The following is a 9,425-nucleotide window of genomic DNA, read 5'->3' as shown; positions in this document are numbered from 1 at the left end:
TCCGGGGATGGATAGAGGTTCGAGACTTACTACCAAGGGTTGAATCAATGTGTGAAACAAACCATTGATCTCTGTGATTTGGTGGGGAAGTGGGAAACATGACATCGAGATGAGGCTAGGAAGTTGTTTGAGGACATGGCAATGAATAGCTACCAATAGAATTCAAGAGCTATCCAAGTGAAGGTGGTTAGAGTGTTTAAGGTTAATGACCGATAAGTGCTTGTGTGATAAAAAAATACAAAGTGTTCTTTTCCTTATGATGAGCATTACTTTTCTCGAGGTTTTAACACTAATATGTGGGCATTTATGTTACTTTCATGCACAAAGGGTTGTGAAGCCGAATGTTAGAGAAAAAAAGCCAATGTAGATCGTGAATGCACCATTTGGAGGAAATCTTGAGAAGGTTCAAACGGGAAGACATAAGTAAGGTTTAGGATGCGAGAATGTGTGCCAAGCTCCTTGTATTCAAGTTAGCACAACAATTTGGAGGGGCACAAGGGCGGTCACATTCAAGAATTTCGACTTGTGCATGTATAGCAAGATTTTCACCAACGTGTCCATTTATTAAAGAAGCAAAGCAATCTACGGTGTAAAGCGTGTGCCCATTTAAGTTATCTCGATGAAAGCATGGATTCAAGAGTGGTTCGAGGCGATCTTGTAGCAAACAATATAGCAGTGCATCATTTACGACCGGGTGAAAAAAAGGAGTAAAACAGGGAATCCACACGGCCATTTGGAAATTACACACGCCGCGTCGAAAAAAATCCACAAGGGCGCCCACATGGGCGTGTGAATTCGCGATTCCAACACTATTTAAGGCAGATTTCAGCCCCAATTTCAGGATTCTTTTCCCCATCTTTTTCACAAACTTGAGAGAGGGTCACGGCTAGGGGTTTTTGAGAGGCATCGGCTAGGGATTTGGAGAGGTTCTAAGGCTCGACATCATGGTCCATTTGGAAGAAGTTTAGTAGGAGAGCTTTTCAGTCGGCACCGATCCGGTGTTATTTATTCTACGTCCATTTCATTGAGCTCTATGCGGTCATAGTAAAGTGAATGGGCTAAGGGATGACTTTCCGTATGGGCTTAGTTGTAGGGCCAACAGAGTGAAGCGTTGAAGTAATTTTAGCACCTAGGGCTTAATTATGGCTAGGGACCTTCCACCTAGACCAAAGAGTTAGGTATACATCTAGGAAGAGGGTTTATCACTTGGAATCCCTAGAACTTATTGCGATGCTATACTGAGTACGAGGTTCATAGGTTATTCAATTTCTCCTCCGGGACATGTATAGAGTTACGCATGGTTGACCTTAGATTTGGGACCATGTATTTAAGGATCTCCATGACTCATTAATATATTAGTTCGAAAGCATAATAGAGGGTTTTGGCACTTGAAACGATTGTCCTAGGTGGAACAATATCGAGGTACCCCACTTATATCGATTGCCTTACCTCCCCTTACTTGCACTCTTTCTCTTGTTTCTTTTACTTTTGTTACATCAATTTTGTCACACAAATTACTATTCACTTTTCGTTTAGTTAAGAAATAATTTAAGTGTTTTGATTCCCTACTTTCTATGGATACGATATTCATTCATCTGGGATTTATTACTTCGATAAACCCGTGTAATTACGTGACATACGCAAGGGGCGTTGTCAAGTTTTTGGTGCCGTTGCCGGGGAGTAGGCCTTTAGAGATTCTTTGCACTTTGTTTTCTTAGCTATTCATTCATTCATTCTATTTCACATCTGTTTTTCTATCATCATTCTGATTTTGTTTTCTATCTTTTGGTACAGCTCCAGGTTATGACCCGAGGGAACCCTTCGATATTGATTGAAGGAGATCCTGAACTTGAACGTACACTCAGAAGAAGGGGAAAGGAACCTGTACAAGAACAGTCTAATCAAGTTGAGATAGAAGTGGAAGGGTCAGATAATATGGCAGAACAGAATGAGCAACATAGGACACTTTCTGATTATGCTAGACCCTCAGTTTTGGGCACACAATCAAGTATTCTGTGACCCCTGATTACAACTCCAAACTTCAAGCTAAAGCCAGTATTCATCCAAATAATTCAGTAAATAGCGCAGTTCAATGGTTTGGCCGATGAGGATCCAAACAAGCATATAGAGAACTTCTTGGAAGTTTGTAATATTTTGAAGATTAATGGTGTATCGGATGATGCTATCATATTGAGGGCTTTTCCATTCTCTCTCAAGGGAAGAGCCAAGCAGTGGCTACATTCTTTGCCCAAGGCCTCCATCACGACGTTGAATGCGATGGTCAAAGCTTTTCTTGCTAGATACTTTCCTCTGGGGAAGTTGGCCAAGCTTCGTAATGAGATTTCGTCATTTGTACAGATGGAGTTGGAGTCATTGTTTGAGACATGGGAGTGCTTCAAGGATCTTCTGTGGAGGTGCCCACAGCACAGATTTCCCGAATGGATGATTATTTAGACTTTCTACAATGGGTTGAATCCGAGTACAAGGCAATTGTTAGATGCTGCCGCAGGAGGTACAATGCGGAGTAAAACCCCAGAAGAAGCCCGACCATTAGTGTAAGACATGGCCATGAACACTTATTAGTGGAATGCAAGGGAAAAGGAAATGGTGGCCGAGCTTCATGAAATAGATGCTGTAACTTCATTGGCGGCTCAAGTGGAATCATTGAGTAAGAAGTTAGATCTTCTAACTTTGAATAGAGTAGCGGCCGTGGCTACTTGCATTGGGTGTGGTGGAGGACATGCTCCCTCCGATTGTCCGATTTCCATTGGTGATGCATCTTCGGTTGAGAAGGTTGATTTTGTGTGTAATGCAATGAGGAACCAAGGGAATCCATATAGAAACACCTACAATCCGGGTTGAAAGAGTCATCCCAATTTCTCGTGGAGCAACCAAGGTCCACAAAAGGCCATGGTACCACCAGGTTTCCAAAAACAACAAGCCATAAACATGGAGAACCGAGTTTTAGGTTTGGAGACCCGAATGACCGATTTAGAGAAGGCCTTGACTAGGTTTGTGTAATCATCGGATACAAGATTTCAATTAGTTAAGGCTATACTTCGTAACGACACCCTTCTTTGCACAATCTTGAATGTCAAGTGGGACAAATTGTGAAGTCTCTATCGGAGAGACCACAAGGGAGCTTGCCGAGTAATGCCGAGACCAATCCTAGAGAGCATGTGAAGGCAATCACTATGAGAAGTGGTCATGAGGTTGAAGTTAGGCTTCCGAGTAAGAAGCCTAATGAACACGCACCCAAGGTTGTAGAGGTCGAGGAGGGACCAAGCAAAGAGAAGGAGGTGGCACCCCTATCTTTCAAGCCAAGAATCCCTTATCCCTTTAGATTGAAGAATAAACAAGGGGATGAACAATACAAGAAGTTCCTTAGTTTGTTCAAGCAACTCCACATCAATATTCCTTTTGTTAAGGCATTGGCTCAAATACCTAAGTATGCAAAAATTCTTGAAGGAGTTGTTAACTAACAAGAGGAAGTTGGAGGAGAGTGCTTCGAGTGATCTTAGATGCTTCTTGCTCGACGGTATTGCAAAAAGAATATGCCGAACGAGATGAAGGACACGGGAAGCTTCATCATTCCGTGTAACATTGGCAATTTGGGTGAAGAAATGGCATTGGCGGATTCAGGGGCCCAATATCAACGTCATGCCATACACCTTCTTTCGGAAGCTAGGCTTGGGAGAGTGATAAGTGCTTGTGTGTTAAGAAGGAGAAGTGTTCTTTCCTTACAATGAGCATTACTTTTTATCAGGGTTTAAGCACTAATACATGTGTATTTTTTTGTTCTTTTTTGCGCAGTAGGGTTGTGAAGCTATGTTTTTAAGAAAAAGAAGCCAAAAAGTAGATCGCAAATGCACTATTTGATGAAATCTTGGAAGGAACAAATGCGAAGACACAAGTTGGGCTCAAAGATACGTGAATGTGTGACAACCTCCATGTATTCAAGCAATTACAATGATTTGGAGGGCACAAGGGTAGTCACATTTGCGTACCTCGACTTGTGCATTGATAGCAAGATCTTCACCAATAAACCCGTTTATTGAAGAAGCAACCCGATCTATAGCATAAAGCGTGTGCCCGTTTATGTTGCCTCAATGAAAAAGTGGACTCGGGAGTGTTTTTTTGGCGAGTCATCGTAGCGGTGGTACTATAGCAAAGCGATGTAGCAATTTCATCGTAGTAGTTACTATTCATAGCACGCAAAAAAATCACAAATTCAGAGAATCCACACAGGCTGTGGAAATTCCACATGCCCGTGTGGAAATTCAACAGGGGCCTCGTGGAACATCCATAGGGGCCGTGTGGATGCCCGATTCCACCCTTTAAAAAGCCACAATTAAGCACCGATTTGTTCATCTTTTTTTCCCTATCTTTTCTTCCACCTTTCCCAATCTTTTGAAGCGCCCGCTGCTAGAGTTTGGAAAAGGCTTTGGCAAGGCTTTGGAGAGGTTTGACGGACTTTGACACCGCGTTTCCTTCGGAAGAGAGCCATTGGGGAGCTTTCGTTGAGCGATTCGGCGAGGTGTGCCCTCGGTTTAACAAGGCGACCTTTTGAAGAAAAACGCAGCTGATCCACAAGACCTTCGACACAAACACAAGGGGGTTTTTCATTCATGGATTCCATCACTTTGCTTTTTGATATCATTATCTATTGTACTTTGCTCCAAGGAGAGCTAAAGCCCTAGTGGGTACTTGGATATGTGTGAAGTCTAGGATGTATTCGTTTCATTGAACCTTTTTTTATTATGCTTTCAATTAATTGATGTTTTAATTGAGTTCCAATCTTGTATGCTTGATTGAGTGAAGACTCCCTTAGAGTGATGCTAGGGTTGAGAGTTCTTGTTGGTAACCCTTGTGAGTGAGTGACACACCATGAGAGTTAGACAAAGCTAGATTGGAGAGGGTTGAGAGGATGAGTCGAGAGGTAGCGGAGCGTCCTCTTTCTCCTCCGATGTGATTTATTCTACCTCTATGTGCTCGAGTTCTTTGCGGTCATAGTAGAATGAATAGGTTATGGTATGACCTTCCGCTGGGGCTTAGTTGCGAGTATAATGGAGTGAAGCGTTGAAGTGATTTTAGCATCTAGGGCTTAGTTGTGGCTAGGGACCTTCCGCCTGGACCAAAGGGTTAGGTCTACATATAGGAAGAGGATTCATCGCTTGGAATCCTTAGAACTCATTGCAATTCTATATGAGTGCGAGGTTGAGTGATTGTTTGATTTGTCCTCCGGAACATGTATAGGGTTAGGCATGGTTGACCTTAGATTTGGGACCATGTATTAAAGGATCTCCATGACTCATTAATGCATTAGTTAGGAAACATAAGAGAGGGTTTTTGCACTTGAAATGGTTGTCCTAGGTGGAACAATATCCGGGTACCCCATTTATCGTTGATTACCTCCCCTATCTTTTACTTGCGCTTCTTTTATCTTTTCTTATTTTCATTTGCATTGAGTTTGTTTTTACATCACTATCAACATATTTTCATTCTATTTAAATAGCAATCTTGGTGGTTCTAAGCACTATTCCCTGTGGATTCGACTACCCTCTCACCTGGGTATTATTACTTCGACACCCATGCACTTGCGTTTTACACACATATTCGGTTGTGTCAAGTTTTTGGCACCGTTGCCGGGGAATAGGCATTTTAGAAACACTTTGCACTTTGCTATTTTAGCTATTTATCATTCATTCTATTTCACACATTCTTATTCTTCCATCATTCTCGTTTGTTTTCTTTTTGTCATGTCTTACTCTTTTCTTGCAAGGAGCTTAAATGATGATTGACCCGATCGTTTCTCTATATTTTTCAGAGTTAAAGCTCTCGGTAAAAAAAGTTGATAGAACTGTTACTTCACAATAGCGAGCAATCCATGTTGGAGCACACATCATCCAATTGAGATGGGCTACCCAAACTTATTATGGAATAATGATAGACAACATTGGGAAGCACCTCAAGAAGAATGTCAAAAGGGTGAGATACTTGGAGAGGATGCACTTAAGTTTCAAAAAAGTATTGGCTAATTTTATTGAATCAACCGATGTCCGTGTGCAAAAATATTGAGACCAGACTAAGGTGTTATGAAGCCTCCTTTAAAAAACCTTGAGCATCAATTAGGAGGGATACTTGGCACACTCTCCAAGGAACAGCAAGTATTTGAGCAAGCAATTCAAGTCCCTTACGAAATGATGAGATAGTGAACGATAATGAAGAAGTTGGGCAAATTGAGTACATTGGTGTAAATAATGAAAAGAAAGTAGTTGAATACCATTTTGAGATTTTTGGATTGTGTGAATGAAGATTGTGCTTATGAGCGAGAAAAACTTTCAAGGGGATTTACTAGTGTCATGTTCCTTTCAAGTCGAAAAATACACAAGAAGAAGTGAATCCTAAGGTAATGGAACAAGCACCTCTCTTTGGGATTGATCAGCTTATAAATTGCAAGAAAGAGATTTTTAGGTTTGGGAGAAGATGTGGGTAGGAGATTGAAACCATCCAATGACCCACTGTGCTAAGCTTGGACAATTCCTAACCCAAATTATTTCCTTGGAGGCCAAAGGTAAGATGGTTGGACTCTCCAACAAATATTCCACCCCGGCAAGTAGATTTTTTTGTTTAAAGGAAGTAGCTATGCAATGTCTAGTCGGGAGGAATACACTTTTTTTTCAAGCCTCCATAAGGTAAGGAAGAGGTATGCCAAGCTAAGTGACGTAAAACAAGCGCTTCTTGGGAGGCAACCCAAGTTTTTTTAATGTTTTCCTAGTTTTTTTAGTTAGTATTTGCATGAATAAGGCCTTGAGTGTTGGTGTCTTGATTCTTAGATGCTTTCACTCGTGATTTTTTTGTGAACATTGTGGTGTTATCATGTACCAAATCGTGTGTGGCGAAGAATCTTAGTCGTTTGAGCGTGTTTTTTTGTGCTTTCTCCGGTTAAAATTGCATTGTTAGGCGGGTGCTCCGAGTGTATATTTGTGTTCGATGAATTTTCTATAGAGCCCTCGCAAAGTTTTCTAAGTGTACAAAGAAAACACATGCCCATGTGGAATTTTTTTGCACGGGCATGTGTTTTTCGCTCGAGCTCATCCAGAGATGGCATAGGGGTGTGGACCGGCCCCTATGAGCAACCTTGTGATGGTCCACGCCCGTGCGAAATTTCCGCACGAGCGTGTGTTTCTCAGCGAGAATTTGTCCTCCATCTCGAGAAGACACAGGGGCGTGCTCGCCTCGTGAATTGCTCGATGAGGATCCACGCCCGTGTGGAATTGTCACACGGGTGCGTGAAACACTTAGAGAATTTTTCTTAGTTGGACGGAGAAGCCACGTGGGCGTGCATCTACCCCCTGTGGGTCTCTCCTGGGGAGTCACACGGGCGTGGGTAATTTCCACACGCCCGTGTGGATGCAAAAAAACTCAAGAGCCGCGGGTTTTCTTTAAAATCTTTTCAGTTTTCTTCATCTTTACTCTCCTAATCACTCGGAGAACACCTTTGCACTCTCCCGACCTCTCACCGTCATTTTTAAAGGGTTGTTAGTTGACTTTTCTAGCCATTTTCTAGTCTCTCATTCTCATTTCGTTGGTAAGCTTCTCTTTCTCTTTTCTTCACCCAATCTTCTTTTTATTTTTGCAAAGACCAACGTCATCTTCACTAGTAGCGACAATGTAAGCACCAAAGAATTGACACCTACACTTAAGGCGTCTTTACCTTCTCTGTTCTTATTTTTTTCACATTTTATTTTTTTTGCATTTAATTTTTGGACTTGTGTGCTCGGAGAGGATCTTCCTTCCGAGTTTATCTTTTTAGTTTTGTCTTGAGTTGTATTTCATTGCTCTATTTTTTTATATACTCGAGTAGTTTTTTTGTTTATTGAGCTTCACCGAACCCCCTTGAGTATGCGTGAAAAATGGTCTTGTCGAGATGGAAATTGAGGATTAGTCATAGACATGGGCAATGTGTTTTTACACTTGGCCGTGTGTGCTTCACAACCCGTTGGAATTTAACTCCCATGGATTTAACTACATCAAATGCACCACTAGGAGTCGGGGAGTATTGTTTCAATTTCCCACTCCCACATGTGTTCTGAATTGTATTACTTTTTATTTTGCTTTGCATGTGTACATTGAGGGCAATGTACATCTTAAGTGTGTGTGTGTGTGGGGGAGTTAACATTGTACATGTCTTTTACAAAAGTTTTTGATTGACATACATGCTCATGTAGCCAATGGCGGTTCACCTTAGTTGCAATGATTGTATTCTTGAGCTTAGGAGAATTTTTTTAACATTTAATGTTTCCATGTTCTAGTTCTTGCCCTCGAATTTCTAGGAATTTTTTTGACCGATTGACACTTGTTGCACTACTCTCTTATTAAACTCTTTTTGGAAACTCAAGTTTGATATTAAAGGGACTAGTTATATTTGTTTCTTTTTGTTAATTAAGATTTTTAAAAAAATAAAAAAATAAAAATTGGAAAAAAAGGAAAAAGAAAGAACAAAAAAATAGTTTTATTGTTTAGTTGAGCTTGTTGGGTAGAAAGAGCTACCGCCTATGAAGTATGAAGCTACTCTCATAAGTTAGATACTAGTTATGCCCTAATGAGAGAAAGAGATATCTCATAGGATGAGTGAAAGCTACCACTCGGTAGAAAAGAGCTACCAACTCGAAAGTGTGAAAGCCACCTTAGCGGTCATTTTGGAAAGGGCTATCTTCGAGGATGTGTGAAGCTACTACCATCTTTGAAATTGTTGTTACTTTTTTTGTAGATAAATAAGTCCCTTATACTTAGAACTTTGAGAAGTATACCTTGGGTTGACTTGAGTGAGTTCACACACTTACACGATTTTTGGGTTAATTGTTCTTTTTTTATTCAAGTTTTTTTAGCTAGAGCATTGATTTTTTTCGTATTTAGTGTTGAAATTTCCCTTACTTGTAGAATGCTTTGTTTGTATGCTTTGGTGAACCTAAGGCCAAGCACTTCCAATATTTCCTTCTTCTATGCTTTAATGTTTAAATTTTTTTGGTTGAGGACAAGCAAAACCTTAAGTGTGGGGGAGTTTGATAAGTGCTTGTATGATAAAAAAATATGAAGTGTTCTTTCCTTATGATGAGCATTACTTTTTCTCAAGTTTTTCACTCTAATATGTGTGCATTTATGTTACTTTCATGCACATAGGGTTGTGAAGCCGAATGTTAGAAAAAAAGAAGCTAATGTAGATCGTGAATGCACCATTTGGAGGAAATCTTGAGAAGGTTCAAACGCGAAGATATAAGTAAGATTTAAGATGCGAGAATGTGTGCCAACCACCTTGTATTCAAGTTAACACAACGATTTCGAGGGGCACAAGGGCGGTCACATTCAAGCATTCAAGCTTGTGCACGTATAGTAAGATCTCCAAAGCAACATCTCCGCTTTAT

At 40.7% G+C, this 9,425-nt stretch overlaps 1 non-coding gene across 1 annotated transcript; it reads right to left on the bottom strand.

Annotated features, from left to right (window-relative positions):
* Window positions 1-2,325: 2,325 nt before the first annotated feature.
* Window positions 2,326-2,432, bottom strand: LOC120283100. Its single transcript, XR_005543101.1, has one exon. It is a non-coding gene; the product is annotated as a small nucleolar RNA R71 (small nucleolar RNA).
* Window positions 2,433-9,425: the final 6,993 nt, after the last annotated feature.

The sequence above is a fragment of the Dioscorea cayenensis genome, chromosome 18 (genome assembly GCF_009730915.1).
Source record: "Dioscorea cayenensis subsp. rotundata cultivar TDr96_F1 chromosome 18, TDr96_F1_v2_PseudoChromosome.rev07_lg8_w22 25.fasta, whole genome shotgun sequence".
Classification (NCBI taxonomy): domain Eukaryota; kingdom Viridiplantae; phylum Streptophyta; class Magnoliopsida; order Dioscoreales; family Dioscoreaceae; genus Dioscorea; species Dioscorea cayenensis.
This window is presented reverse-complemented; position numbering and strand designations above follow the sequence as displayed.